We start from the raw sequence: 16,088 nt of genomic DNA on the forward strand, positions 1-16,088 counted from the left end.
CATACTTAAAGTAGTGAGTATTGTAACAGAGATAAAAGAACAGAATGTGGGATCTTTAGAAAAGGATAGGAGTAAATTACATAGATAAAATGGAAATTGTGGGGACAATATATACAGAAACATGTTTGGAGGAGGAATGAGGTTTTAGAGAAGACAAGAATTGAACAATTTATGTAATGTTGGTTTGATTATATTGTATAGAACAACAAGCAAAATAACGAAGCTGGATACTGCTCAGTTCAGTAGAAAAAAGATTTAATTCCAACAAACAAACAGTACAAGATGAGCTGCAATAGCCCTTCTTCAGATAAAAACTTTACTAATAAAACTTCTATTTAAATATATGTTTGACCAATCAGAATCAATAAAAAACCCGCCTTTTACTTAAGGGGACCACATCATTCAAGCCTCAAGCCTATGTGCTGTTAACTCTAGTATCCATCTGGATTCCGCTAATTCAGTGTTTAATTTAATGTCACCCCTATTAGTCAACCTTAAATTTACAATAACCTAAATAAAAACTTATGCGGGTAATCCCTCACATGCCTATACAAGGCATTGTGCTCATCACTATTCCTAATACTTGACATGTGCTGTAGGATCCTAACCTTTAACATTTGATTGGTCTTCCTACATAAAAACATGGACAAGAATTGCACTCAGCTATATACACTAAATCAGTAGTCCTACAAGTAGCCCTACCTTTAAAAAAACACTTTCCCATTAACCGGATGCCTAAATTCAATTCCCTTTTTATAAGTCCACAGGCCTTGCAGGACGCACAGAACAGCCTCCTCCTATTGGTCTCAAGTCCTTAACCAATTTCTTCTCCTTGCATAACATATCTTTGAGGTTTTATTCCTTTTATATGTAAACATGGGGCACCAACCATTTCTCTCAGCCCTTCATCACTGGTAATTATATTCCAGTTATTACTTATAATGTCACAGATCCCTCTCATATCACTACCATAAGTGAGTACCACTTTATGACCATCACGCCTAAAGGTGTTGTCTGTATTTCTATTATTAGCATAATCTTTCTGATGTAACCATGGCTTATATTTATTACTTCTAAGGGGTTTATTCTTCATCATAATATCATTGACCAACTTCTCATTGTAGCCCCTATTAGAGAAGCAGTCACTAAGTTGTTGGATCTCCTTGTCGAACAATGTATTATCAGTAACAATCCTGGAAATCCTACTTATCTGGCCTTGCACCACATTCGGAAAAGTATGCCTTGGGTGCATGCTATCAAACGATAGCAGAGTGTTTCTCCAGCACTCTTTTGAACGAACAAATTAGAAGAGAAACCATCCTTTTCTTGACACAGGCTGACATCCAAGAAATCAATGACTTCACTTGATGTCTTCATGCTAAATCTAAAAAAGCTGGTTGTGGAGTGGAGGTAATCTATAAAATCACATAGATCATCCTCCCCTTCCATAAAATAAAAACATCATCTACAAAACGTAGATATATGAATAACTGTTTTTTCCAAGCATGGTCACTAAATACATGTTGTTTCTCCCATTGTGCTAGAACAAGATTCGCATATGTGTTGGCACAGGGGGTACCCATGGCTATCCCCTGTGCCTGTCTATATATGCAATCTGCCCCTAGAAATATATTATTTTCTAGAACTAAACCCAACATTTCTAATATCAACTCCACCTTAGTATTTTGTACATCCAAACTGTTTAAAAGTGCTTTGACCGCTGAAAGACCATAATCATTATTAATAACTGTAAACAAGTTATTAATATCTAAAGTTGCCATCAAGTAATCCCCTGTTATATCTCCTACTTTGATGTTACCTATTAAAGTTAAAAAATGTCCTGTGTCAGTCAAGACGTGGTCCATTTTCTCAACAAAGGGTCTTAACGTAACCTCTAACCAAATGGATATATTCTCAGTCACCCACCCCCTGCCTGAAACTATCGGTCTAAGGGGTGGGTCTGATACACACTTATGCACCTTGGGTAGAGCCTTAAAAACCGGTGTTAATGGTTTATCTATAAATAGGAAATCAAATTGTTGTGACGTAATCAACATTCTATCACATAACCCCTGTAACTTGCTATGGACTCTGTCAATAGTTCTTCTAACTTCTACTGGATTGATTAAAATATAAGTCTGCACATCAGATAGCATGCATTTAATCTTGTTGATATACCAGACAGTATCAAGCACAACAATCGACCCTCCCTTATCAGCTTTTTTAATAGTAATATCTGTGTAGCTATTGAGATCGGCCAAAGCCTGTCTTTGTTCAGGAGTTAGATTGTAAAACTTATCCCTATTACTTTGCTGAAAAAAGCGTAACAGGTCATGGTCACATTGATTAATAAATAACTGTAAGGCTGGTGTTAAAGCCGGTACAAAGCTACTAGGCTTTTTTAAATCAGTACGGACATTAGCATTGTTACCAAATTGCTTGCTAAGCATAAGATTACGACAAAACGACATAATGTCAAGAATAACATCTTGGTAGTCACATTGCTTACTGGGGACAAAGGTTAACCCCTTATTCAGCACACTCATTTCATGCTCAGTCAAACAATGTGAAGATAAATTAAATACAACATCACCATAATCAATGGAAGTCAATCTAGAGTCCGCCTTTTCTTTTGGAAATCTCTGTCGTCGCTGAGCGAACGTTTCCATGGCCCCTTCTTCCTCACCTGCACAGGCAGCATGTCCAAAAATGGTCACGAGAGGGTCTAACTTTAGGCCGTGCCCCAGATACAGAATTGTCCTCCACCACAGTAGTATTATCGAGGTACACTGTCTCTTGTTCTAAATCAATTCCTGCACTAACGGCCATTCCCCCTTGATGTACAACTGGGGTATTGCTGTTGTTAACCAAATCGATTCCTGCTGCTAACGTAGCAACCGGATCTGCTAAAGCAGAACAACTGGCTAAGTTACTAGCCGGAGAAACTGAAACATTTTCCTTACACAAATCATGAGAAGCAGAAACGGCTGTTGTGTTGTTCTTTGCAGACGCAACTACTGCATTAACCGATGCCTTACGTCTCATGTAGCCACTCCCCATCGGCTGCTGTTCATTCACTCTATTGGTGCCTTTCACAACTTCCGCCAAAGTAGAAGATCTAGGCTTTTGCCAAATGAAGATGTTGCCTTTAGAGAAATCTTCGTAATCTCTACGAAGTTTTCCCATTTTTAGTGTCCTAAGCTTGGCTTCATTATCGCTAAGGTTAGTGTATAGATCTTCAAGCTTTTTCTAACACCAAACCTCCGTGAAATCATTTTCTAGTTTCCGTTGCAACTGCTGAACGTCTTTTCTCAAGTCAGCAATCTCCCTTGCAAAAAAGTCATTTAAAAGCTCCATGTAAAGATAGCTGGTTTTTATATTAATTGTCTGCCATCTAGCTAGTAATTCAGGATATCTATCACCTTGGCTCGGCATACATAGTACTCGCATCCCACGAGGTACTATGCCATAGTCAAGGCAAGCTTCCAGATGGAAGGTTTGCCACTGCAAACGCTGTAATCTACTTGCCTTGTAATTAAAGTCTCTCAAGTTGTCGTCAAAAGTTTTATCCATAGCCATAGGGATAGTCACATCATGTTGTGTACCTTGCCTTACGCTGAAACCTAGATTCAGTAGTGGATTCTTAGACATGACAAGGCGCTCCATACACCAACCTCCTTGTGGAGCGCTCTCTCTATCCATGCTCTCAGTAGCTGACAATGGAGCATTATCTTGAGCATGCATTGCAACGATAACCCCAAAAGAAGTACAGAAATCCAAAAAATCAAGGGTGTTGCTCTGCCAAAATCCAGCAAACGCAGAAATCCAAAAACAGCAAGCAAAATAACGAAGCTGGATACTGCTCAGTTCAGTAGAAAAAAGAGATTTAATTCCAACAAACAAACAGTACAAGATGGCAATAGCCCTTCTTCAGATAAAAACTTTTCTAATAAAACTTCTATTTAAATATATGTTTGACCAATCAGAATCAATAAAAAACCCGCCTTTTACTTAAGGTGGGCTTAAGGGGGACCACATCATTCAAGCCTGGATCCCTATGTGCTGTTAACTCTAGTATCCATCTGGATTCCGCTAATTCAGTGTTTAATTTAATGTCACCCCCCCTATTAGTCAACCTTAAATTTACAATAACCCTAAATAAAAACTTATGCGTAGGGTAATCCCTCACATGCCTATACAAGACATTGTGCTCATCACTCAGAACAACACATGTAATGTATAATGTCTGTAAATGTGAACTTGTTAATATGGTTTGATTACTTTTATATAAATGTAAGTTTGTCTGTGTTACAAGTGATAATTCAGTAAAGGTGTTTTTATTTAAAAAATAAGAGCAGTATGAGAGCTTATAAACTGTCAATCTATTTTATTTCAAAGTTAGCAATGGCTTGTTCAACTTGTAGCTACTTTAAAAAATAACAGTTTACACACTGCCATTAAGATTACAACATTGCAATTATTTACAGCCAGTTGGGGAGGGGGTGCAAAATGGTGTGCTGTCGAGGGCACCAAACTGCCTTGATATAGGTTTGAATAGAAAATTTCATTAATAGCCTTAATGTATTGCTCAAACAGTAGTCCCCAAATAATTGTTTGTGCCTGCAAAAGGTTTTACTTTGTTTAATGTGCTGATTCATCTTTCTTTTGTTCTTTCTCTTGCCAAAATTTCACCTTTTAGTTTTGAATGCTGCACATACAAACTGAATTTGTCTCTGTTTCATACTAAATGCTCAACTGTAGTCTAAATAATATAAGAAATTATGAAAATGCATACACACACACACACACACACACACACACACACACACACACACACACACACACACACAAACTGTCAGTATGCTGCACAGTGTACAGTCTGATTACAATTTGCCAGAGACCCCCAACAAAACTGAGACTGAGGGTCACACCATTCCTACAGCACTGTCTATAATTGTACAGCAACAAGTCTTGGTTCTGACACTAAGTGAAAAAAGCTAATTACAGCCTAATGAGGGATGGTATAAACAGATTCACAACCCCCTCCCCCTCTGTAGGAGCTGGCACCAATATCCAAAACTACACCAAAACACTATATGAGCATTTATATAGATGCATGGAATCAGGAATACCCAACAGGATTAAGTCGTCCTCTGCAAGGAAGATTAAATCTGTCTGGTGGAGATCTGCAATAAATAAACTCTATAACAAAAGGAAAAAATTGCTTTCCAAGACCAAGAAGGAGCAGGTGCCCAATTGGAAGCAATGTCTCCTTAGCCTGAACAAGCAAATAAGAGCACTAGTGAAATCCTCCAAAGCAAACTTCGAGTCCAAATTGGCCACATCTACCAGAGGCAATCATAAGGCCTTCTTCACATATGTCTGGAACTTCAAAGGAAGCACCCAGATCTGTTCAGAACTGGTGGTCAAGGACACCACATATACAAATGCCGTAGATATAGCAAACTTGCTGGCTGACAGATTCAACAAAAACTTTACCCCTCTGTCCCCCTCATCAGTAAATCAGGACATCCTCAGTACCTGCCCCCCTTCCCCTTATATCTAGGGAACAGGTCATCACTGCTCTCTCAAAGGCAAAAAATACATCCTCCATGGGACCTGATAACATCCCAGGCTGCATCCTATGTGAACTCAGCCAGGAACATGCAGCACCATTAGGCACTCTGTTCTACCAAAGCCTGGCTTCATCCCAGCTGAGTGGAGGACAGCTACTGTCATCCCTTTACACAAAGGTGGAGCATCCAGCAATCCAGGAAATTATAGACCCATCAGCCTAACTAGCCTGATCTGCAAGGCCATGGAATGGATTATCATGGACCTCATTAACAAGGACATTGGCAACCTCCAAACACTTGATTCCATACAGTTTAGCTTTGTCAAGAGGAGGTCATGTCTGCTAAATTTGGTTGACTTCTTTGAGACAGTCGCCAAAGTCATGGACAAGGGGAGGACTGTGCACACCGCCTACCTTGACCTGGCCAAAGCTTTTGACACTGTTCCTCACTCGGGCATAATACATGAACTCTGTCAACTAGGCATCAATCCATATGTTATCAGATGGGTAGCAAACTGGCTCACTGATAGAACCCACATAGTCAAAATAAGGGAAGCCACCTCAAGCAGTGGAGTACCCCAGGGTCCGGTCTTGGGGCCTCTGATTTTTGGGATACACTTTTCTGAGTTGCAGGCCAAAACCAGTGGGCTATGGCTAACTAAGTTTGGAGATGACTACAAGCTGGGTGCTATCATCAATTCCCCTAGTGATGTGGACATCCTCCAAGAGGGTCTCACTCAGACAAATGACTGGTGCCAGAAACATGGCCTCAAGCTGAATACCAAAAAATGCATCATCATCCACTTTGGGGAGAGTGACATCCCCACAAATTATCACATTAATAACGTCCTAAGCACTCAATCAGTCGTGAGGCATTTGGGCACTCAGGTTGATAGCTGCCTGACTTTTGACCACCATGTTGCTTCCATGGTACTGAAAGCCTTTTACATGGCCCACCTCATAAGTAAGTGTATCTCATCCAGGGACAATGAGGTCATAATATCTCTGCATTCTTCCCTTATGAGGCCCATGACTGAATACAATGCACCTTTCGGCATGTAATTCCCAAAGCACATGCAGCAGCTGGAGAGACCACATCTACCATACACAGATAGGCTAAAAGCCCTATCCCTCTACTCGGTTTCATACAGACTCCTCAGAGTGGACCTCTGTCTGGCATACAAGGCGATCATAGACCCCACCTTGATGGGACTGCTGCATATCCGCAAGTCAAGCTCCACTCCAGTAACCCACACGCACGGCCTCATCCTGGTCTGTGACATCAACAAGATTTGTTTGCAGGACAGATTTGTGTCCCAGAGACTCCCTCATCTATGGAATAGACTCCCTCTCCACATCAAGCCAAGTACATCTTTACCCTGTTTTGAAGCGCAACCTGGATAACTGGATAGGAAACAGAAAATATATTCCCTAGGATTCCAGCCATGTCCCTGCTGGACAAGGGCATTGGGTGCTAATTTGTCTAAGCATAGGCTAAACTCTTGGCTAGGCTTATAAGAACCTCAGGGCTAATAGCCTAGTAACCTCCTATGATCCTATGAAATCATCTGTACTGGTTGAGTGCATTGGTTATTTGTAAAATATCCTGTTTCAGTAAGAAAGGTTCATTTTGCTTTGAAAATGTAGTGTATGGAGCAGGTTATTTTTCAATAAATACAGACTTTCCATACATTTTATACTATTTAATGCTGTTCATTATTCTCTGAAGGGTGTAGCTAAACATTGTCTACGTTTGCTCAAGGACATTTTTTTCCTGTCACCTGGCTTACTGACAGAACCCACACTGTGAAAGTAGCCAACTCCAAATCCAGCTCCAGACAAGTGACAAGTGAAGTACATCAGGGTTCAGTCCTGGGACCGCTCTTATTTGGCATCTACTTCTCTGAAGTACAGGCCAACACTAAGGGACTCTGGCTAACGAAGTTCGCAGATGACTGCAAACTGGGAGCCATTAGTGAAAACCCAAATGATGTGGATATACTACAAAAGGGCCTTACAGAAACAGATGCTTGGTGCCAGAGCCATGGGCTCAAGCTCACTGCCAGGAAATGTACAGTTAGCCCCTTTGGGAATAAACATGTACCCGTGAATTACCACATAGGTGGCAGTACATTAAACACCGAAAGTGTGATAATTCTTTGGGACACAGGTGGACAGTGGTCTCAACTTCGATAACCACATCGCCACAACAGTCAGGAAATCCTTCTGTGTGGCACACTTCATCACTAAAGGCTTTTCATCCAGGAAAAAAGGAAGGCATTGTCCCACTGTACTCATCCCTCATTAGACCCATTATAGAATACAATGCCCCGTTTGGTATGTACCTCACAAGATATCAGCAACAACTGGAAAGGCCACAGAAATGCCTCACTAAAAGAATCACAGGCATAAAGCAGATGCCCTATGCTGACCGTCTAAAAAAACTCCACCTATACTCTGTTGCATATTGTCTACTCAGAGGCGATCTATGATTAACATACAAGGCCATGTCAAACCCAGAGCTGTTGGACATGCTACACTTAAAGAAATCCCAATCCCTCAGAGACACACGCTCCAGGGATCTAAACCTTGTCATCACAATGAACAAAACATGCTGGAGGGATAGGTTCCTGACCCAGAGACTCCCCAGACTCTGGAGTAGACTGTCCATACATGTCAAGCTGGGCACCTCTTTGGCCCTCTTCAAAAGGAACCTTGATGATTGGATGGGAGATGGGAAATTCACCCCAGGGATCATGTCAGTAGCCCTGCTAGACAGGGGTCCAGGGAAGTAAATACTGTGGGAAGAAATAGCCAAGGAATTGTTATGGCTAGGCTTGTACAGGCCCTAGGGCCGATAGCCTAGTACCAACCTATGAACCTATAAATGTTTGCAACAACTGTTCCAAGTTCTCAGAATTTGTCCCAGGGACCGTCCCTTAAACTATCAAAAAGTCACTGAGCCTCTTTTACCAATCAGAAAGTGATCTGGTCCTCCCTATTTCTCAATACTTCAAAAAATAAAAATAAAAAGTCATATGCTGCAGTCTACAGATGGCACCCCAATACACTTAAAACAATGTTTAACTTAGAACATTCTTTTTTTATTGTTAGTTTGCAGTCAAGTAAAAAGCTTGTGTGCATTGACTATTATCCTGTTGTCCCAGTTCCAAATAAATGGGACTAGATAGTTTAAACATTTTCAGACTTGCTTGTGCATCACATCCTGTAAAACAGATATGGGGCTCGCTCTTTAAGAAATGCTGGTCAAAGCTAATGGCTACAGTATGATTTTGTACATAATTTCAAGATTGCTCATCTAAACCAAATTTTATAGTTGTAGGGGAAATAGTTAAAATGATGCATTAATTTATTAAATGCGCGAGGGAAATTTAGAATGAAATGTTCATATCTCAAATATGGAGTGTGCAATGTACAGCTGCACCTACAAAATGGTTGCTTCTATTCTGTGTCCCTGTATTCATTCATATATCTTCCAACCTCACATTTCAACTACTTTGCTCAAGAATCACAGATGGAGGGAACTTAGAGGCCAGACTAGCATTGCAGAAAAAGGTTGGCATTATATTCAGACCATGCTTATCTTATCATGTGACTTAGTGTAGAATGTCACTGTAGAATAATGTATCATTGGTGCATTCTTGTCCATACATTAGTAGGAAGGACTACTTTTGATCAGTGGCTAAAAATATAATAAGCAAAATAAGGGGGCCTTAAACTTGGCCATATTGCAAACCTTGTCTGGAAATGCAGGAGGGGATTCAAGAAAGTAGGGTCCAGGAGTAGCAAGAATATGTGCAGTGTATGCAAGATATCAGTGTATTGCTACTTAAGATAGAGAGACCTACTAGCAAGAGGAAGAAGGTTTGAGATAAAGGAAAATGGAAACACAAAGGTGGGAAGACAATAGATTTGTTAACTAATGGACAGTACTAAGAAAATTAAGTTATCCAAACACCCCAAAGCAGTATGAGCTCTATCAGGAAGATTAAGGCAACAATGCATTGAAACAGCAGTATCTAAAATTCATGATGAGAAAGGGGCTCAGGTGGTGGAAGAAACAATGGAAATGTCAACTGTTTTTAAAGAATACTGTGAGGAACTGTATGAAGAGATAGGAAGGTATGAGATGACAGAAAGTTAAAGCTGGGAAATTCTTATAGACTCTGGGATTACCTAGATTGCAGACATTTCATTGGGAAAAGTTAAAGGGGATGGTAACAGAGCAGGAGGTCATGGTTAAACAGAAAGAGAATCTCTGGGACCTGATAGAGTTTTGAGTAGAGGGCAATGAGATTGTTTGACAGTACAGCTATTTAATAAGGTAATCTAAGACAGGCATGTTCTGCCACTGTGGTATGAGGGGGTAATCATGGTTATTTCCAAAGAAGGAAAGAAAGGACTCTTCTAAGGCTGTTTTTAATGCCCATGCCAAACCAAGACTATAATGAGCTTGTGGCATTAATGGTGCTAGGCTAACTCCATAGTTACAGAAATGGTAGCAGAAGACCAGTGTGGATATGTGGAGGGGTGGATCATGTTTGACAATTTTATAAGAATGTTGATGATACCACAGGATGCAGACACCAGTGGCAGTGAGCTTGCAATTGTACCCTTTAATGAAGAAAAGGTATTTGATAGAGCAGAATGTTCACATCTCTTTATTAACAGTGGAGACAATGGGGTTTCCATTTGAATATATGCAATTCTTCACTTCACTTTACTTTATGAGAGCGTCACAGTCAGAGCTAATTTTATGATAGCCTTATCAGGAGAACTGATCAGGAGAACTTTACTTAAGGTAAGGGATATGGCAAGGTTGTCCACTCCCTCCATTGCTGTTTCCCATCTACCATGAACCAATGTCTACTGCATTCCAGGAATCAAGTATTGGGGTTTACCAATGAAGCAGCATACAGGCCAACATAGAAGTTTATGTGGATGATGTGTTACTGACCATTAGCACTCCAGGGGAAGATCTGGTGGCTGAATTTAATTTCCTGTAGGAATTGGGTAGTTCACAGGCTCTCAGCTCATTAAAGGAAAGCCAAAGGCTATTGTGTCAAACTCTCTGGTACAGATGCAGCCAAAATTCCAGTATCCATGGCTGTTAGAGGGGGAAATCATTAAAATATTTGGACATGTGATTTGGGTCCTCATATGAGGACTTTGTTGACAGGCAAAGGAAGAGTCCCTAGCTAAGATACAGAACGATCTGAGGCACATTGGTTTAGAACTGGATCAAAGAGGACAAGTGCTTCAGTGGCTTGTTTTTCCACATGTCTTGTATCTGGGGCAATCCTCCTGGCACTTAACAAACCATAGAGTGATTAAGAAGTTTAAGGACTGGATGAGGGGTGGGGCAAAACCCAGGGTGAGCTGGGAGATGATCACAATGCCAAAGAATAAGAGGACAGCTGGGAGTACCATATGTGGGACAATATCTGACAGAGATACAACCGTCACTATGGGATAGGTGTAATTTGACATTGTATTGAGCAGTATGGAAAAGAATGCTAATGGAAATAAATGACTGGTTAGGGAGGAAGGATAAATATGAGGTCATTTGGGGTAGGGATGCTCAAAGAATGCTTCCTCCAATTATGGATGTAGTCACCAGGGAAGATGGAAAGTTAGTAGGAAGAATATTACGAGTGGTGACAGGACATCTACTGATAGGAGGGGTGCTAGCAGATAGTGGACATAATTCAGCATATTACAGATGGAGAGAACTTGGTTCTCCATTATAGTACCAGGAACAAATAGTTACAGGGGATAGAGTCTTAGTTTGGGAGTAGGTTCAAGCTTAGTATAATTTACCACATAAGTGGCATATTTTTTACCAAGCGATGAGGGAAGTGCAACAAAGGAAAATATGTTGGGTACCCAAGGAACATTGCCTGGGCTAATTCAATGGGTTATATTAGGTAGATATGAGAATAAGTTTGAGAAAGGAATTGTTGTCATGCTTTTCAAGACATCACAAAGACAAAAGGATAATATTATACATAAATTGAGGGTAGACCAGAACTGGTCCTTACAGATGAACATCAAAGAGAAACAGTAGATGGAAATGTATGTTATGCCAGGAAAAGCTATAAAAGCCAGGAAATTTAGGATGTTTGCCTGGAAGTGTTTACACAAATATTTGTACATTCCTGTAAAGCTTCATAGAATGTTTCCAGTTGTGCCAGGTGAGTACTGGAGCTGTAACGGAACTGATAATGAAGACTGGTTTCATATATTTTGGAAATGTAGGGCACTAGAAGACATTAAAAAAATCTGGCAGAGCTATTAAGGAAGATTATTGGAGCCATGGCAGTTGGAGCCACAATTTATTTTCTAGTGACAACTTGCATAGATAATGAGTTAAAGGGTACAAGATCTTTGGAATAGGTAAGCCGACTAATGACGAAAAAAGTAATCACAAGGAAATGGAAAAGAATTACAGAGGCAGTTGAACTAATGGATATTTTCTGAGAAAAGAAGAAGGATGCTAGCTGAAAGGTGGAGCAAAAATTTATCAGGCAATGGCTTCCATGGTTGAGATTTAGAAAAATGGTAGAATAACTAGCAAGGGAGTACAACACCAACATTTGTCATAACTTAAGAATGTTATAATGTCATTGTGTCATACTCTAATAGGGGTAGTATGTTTTGTATAATAGGTTCATAGGTAGGTACTAGGCTATCAGCCTAAGGGCCTATGTAAGCCTAGCCAACAAGGTTCCCTGGTTTATGCCACACAAGAAAGTTATTTTCCTGTGCCACTGTCGAGCAGAGACACAGAAGTGATCCCCAGGGTGTATTTCTATTTCCCATCCACTCATCAAGATTTTTCTTGAAGAGTGCTAATGAAGAACTTTGCTTGACATAGATGGGTAGCCTCTTCCAGAGTATGAGAAGTCTCTGGGACAGGAATATGTCCCTCCAGCATGTCCTGTTTATTGTGGTGACAAGGTTTTGGTCCCTAGAGCGTGTAGCTCGGAGGGATTGGGATTTCTTTAGGTGTTACATGTCCAACAGCTCTGGGTTTGACATAGCTTTATATGTTAGGCTGAGATCACCTTGGAGTAGGTGATATGCTATGGAGTAAAGCTGGAGTTTTTTGAGACAGTCAGTGTAGGGCATTTATTTGAGGCCAGTAATCCTCTTTGTGAGGTACTTCTGTGGCCTTTCCAGCTGCTGCAGATGTCTTGTGAGGTACATTCCAAAAGGGGCGCTGTACTCTATAATGGGTCTAATGAGTATCGAGTAGAGGGGAATAATGACCTCTTTTTTTCCTGGATGAGAACCATTTTATGATGAGGTGTGCCATGTAGAAGGACTTCCTGACTACTGTGGCGATGTGACTATCAAAGGAGAGACTACTGTCCACCTGGGTTCCAAGATCTCTTATCACACATTTGGTGTTAAGTAGATTGCTGCCTATGTGGTAGTTCATGGGTACAAAGTTTTTACCAAAGGGGATGACACTGCACTTCTTGGCATTGAGCTTGAGGCCATGGCTTTGACACCAGGCATCTGTCTCAGCGAGGTCCTTCTGTAGGATGTCCACATCATTTGGGGACTTGACTATGGCTCCTAGTTTGCAGTCATCTGTGAACTTTGTTAGCCAGAGGCCTTCTGTGTTAGCCTATACTTCAGAGAAGCAGATACCAAACAGGAGAGGTCCCAGGACGAACCCCTGTGGTACTCCACTTGTCACTGCTTTGAGGTCAGATTTGGAGTCTACAACTTTTACAGTGTGGGTTCTGTCAGTGAGCCAGTTGGCAACCCATCTTGTGACATATGGATTTATACCTATTTTAGTGAGTTTAGCTATAATTCCAGAATGGAGGATGGTGTTGAAAGTCTTGGCAAGGTCAAGATAGGCTGTGTGAACCACCTTACCCTCATCTACGGCTTTGGTGACTGCCTCAAAGATGTCGATCAGGTTCAGGAGGCATGATCTACCTTTCATAAACCTGAACTGGGTGGGATCCAGAGTTTGGAGGTTACCAATGTCTTTGTTTATGAGTTCCATGATGATATGTTCCATGGCCTTGCAGACCAGGTTCGTCAGGCTAATAGGTCGATAGTTCCTGGGATCAGTGGTGGCTCCCCCTTTGTGGAGTGGGATAACTGTTGCTGTGTGCCATTCCATGGGCACAAAGCCTGATGTGAGGCTATTATTGAACATGATGCTTAAGAGGGGAGCCAGTTCATTCTGAAATTCATGTAAAACGCAGCCTGGGATGTTGTCCGGTCCCATGGATGCTGTGTTTTTGGCTTTAGAGTGTGCAGCTTTTACCTGCATAGTTGTGATTACAGGGACTCTGCATTCTTCCTGTATAGATATGTGCCCTTTAGGGGGTGAGGGGGGTAAAGTTAGCACTGAACCCATCTGCCAGGATGTTGGCAATATCAGTTGGTTCTGTAATTTTCGTGCCGTTGTGCTGTAACTCAGAGCAGATCTGGCTGTTGCCATCGAGATTCTTGACATAGCTATGAATGCTTTGTGGTTCTCCTTAGAATTAGTGGTGATTTTGTTTTCGTAGCTAGCTTTGGAGGATCTTATAAGGGATCTCAGCTTCTTACTAAGGCTGACCAGGGAGCTCCTCCACTCAATGGATTTTACTCTCTTTTGCAACAGTTTCTTCCTTCTGTTGTACAGTTTGTTTATGGCAGGGGACCACCGGATTGGCTTCCTTTTTTTGAAGGATAGTGTCTTGGTTCTGTTTGGGATAGCATGATCCATGCACTTGTGCAAGTGCTTACAGAGTGCATTTGTGTAGGATTCAGCAGTTATATCTGTATTGTCCATCTGCATGGGTGTCATGAAGTTCACCACTTCAGTCTTAAGAAGCATGAAGTTGGCTTTGGGAATCCTGGGGCATGGTAGGGGATCTGTAGCAAGCTACAATTTGGTTTGCAGTTTTGCCCAGAGTTAGTTGCACTTGGATAACCTCGGATGCATTATGCTGAGCAACTAGCCTGGAGGTGTGGATATCCTTAATGAATATGGACACTCCTCCGCCTTTGGTGTTTCAGTCCAGGTTACATGGCTGAAAAGTGTGGTATGAGTTATAGCCTGGTAGTGCAGGGGTGCTCTCTGGAGCCTTGAACCAGGTCTCAGTCACTGCACAGATATCGATGTTCTCCATTTTAAGGAGTGCCTCGAGTGAGTGCATTTTGAGATTTAGACTTCTAGCATTGAGTAGCATTACCCTCAGTTTTTGCTTGCCTGTTCCTGTTACTGTGGTGAATTTGTCATTTGAACCTTGCCTAAAAAAGGCACTATAGGGGCAGCAAGAGCCTTAGCCAGTATCCAGAATTCCAGGGACGACAGGTGCAGGCCATCTCTGGCAAAGCATCGTGGTCTGTCGACTATGTCATCCCAAGCAGACAGATACTGGATCCCCTTAGAATGACACCAGAAGCTTAGCCAATTGTTGAAGTCAATCACTATGTCCTTGTACTGTGGTATCATTCTGGGCGATGGCAGAATGCTACTCAGGGCTAGGGTCATATCTGCCTGGGCTACAAGATTGGAGAGCTCTACCATGTCTCTTTTCATGTAGTCCAGGGAGGTACATCTCAGGTCATTCACACCAACATGGACAACGACAGAGTCATATTTGTACTTGTTGTGGAGTGACCTGAGTGCGTGGGTTATGTGGCGGATCCTGGCACCTGACAGGCAGCTTACAGTAACCTTCTCCTTGTTTAGCCTGGTGAGTGGGACATCAGTGTGCCTGACTATAGAGTCACCTATGACTAGTGTGTTGGGTACGTTGTTTTGCCTTATTGACTGTGGTTGAGTGGCACACTGAGTCTGTGGGCTATGTGTCATTTGGGTTGTGTTGGGGATGGAGGCTGTTTGCGTTTCTGCTTTGGAGGTCTCTGTTACTTAGACATATTATTATTGTGCGCCTCCGTGAATGTTTTTGTGTTACTGTGTGTGGATTTTGGTGGTGTAGATTTAGTGAGACAATGTGATGTGTGGTGTGGTTCAAATGTTTCCCTTCTCCTCATGACTGTCAAGTTCAGTCTTGGTTGGAGAGAGCTTTACCTCCAGTTTGGCTAGATAAGTGCATCTCTCACAAGTTGTAGTGTTGGGTGGTAGGAGGAGAGGGGTGTCTGTTTACATGAGGCAATTTCTACATTGCCCCAAGATGCCCAGATTCATCAGATAGACAGGAGAGAACACTGGGAGCTGACCCTTGGACATGCCTGGATAAAAAAATATTTTCCTCTAGATAAGTGAGGAAAGTGAGTACAAGAGCTGTTTTTCTCTAAGTAAGTGAGAAAAGTAAGTACAAAAACTGTTTTCCTGTAGGTAATGAGGAAGGTTGAGTGCTATAGTAATTAGTTGCTTATTTAGTGCTTACAAGTTCTGAACAAGTGCTGAGCACGAATAAATAAATTTAAGTGCTAAAGCTAAGAATCGGTATCTGCACTAGATGAGTTACATGACAGAAACAAGCCTATATGCCTAATATGTGAATTT

The sequence above is a fragment of the Protopterus annectens genome, chromosome 10.part0, assembly GCF_019279795.1.
Source record: "Protopterus annectens isolate FY-2018-M chromosome 10.part0, PAN1.0, whole genome shotgun sequence".
NCBI lineage: Eukaryota > Metazoa > Chordata > Ceratodontiformes > Protopteridae > Protopterus > Protopterus annectens.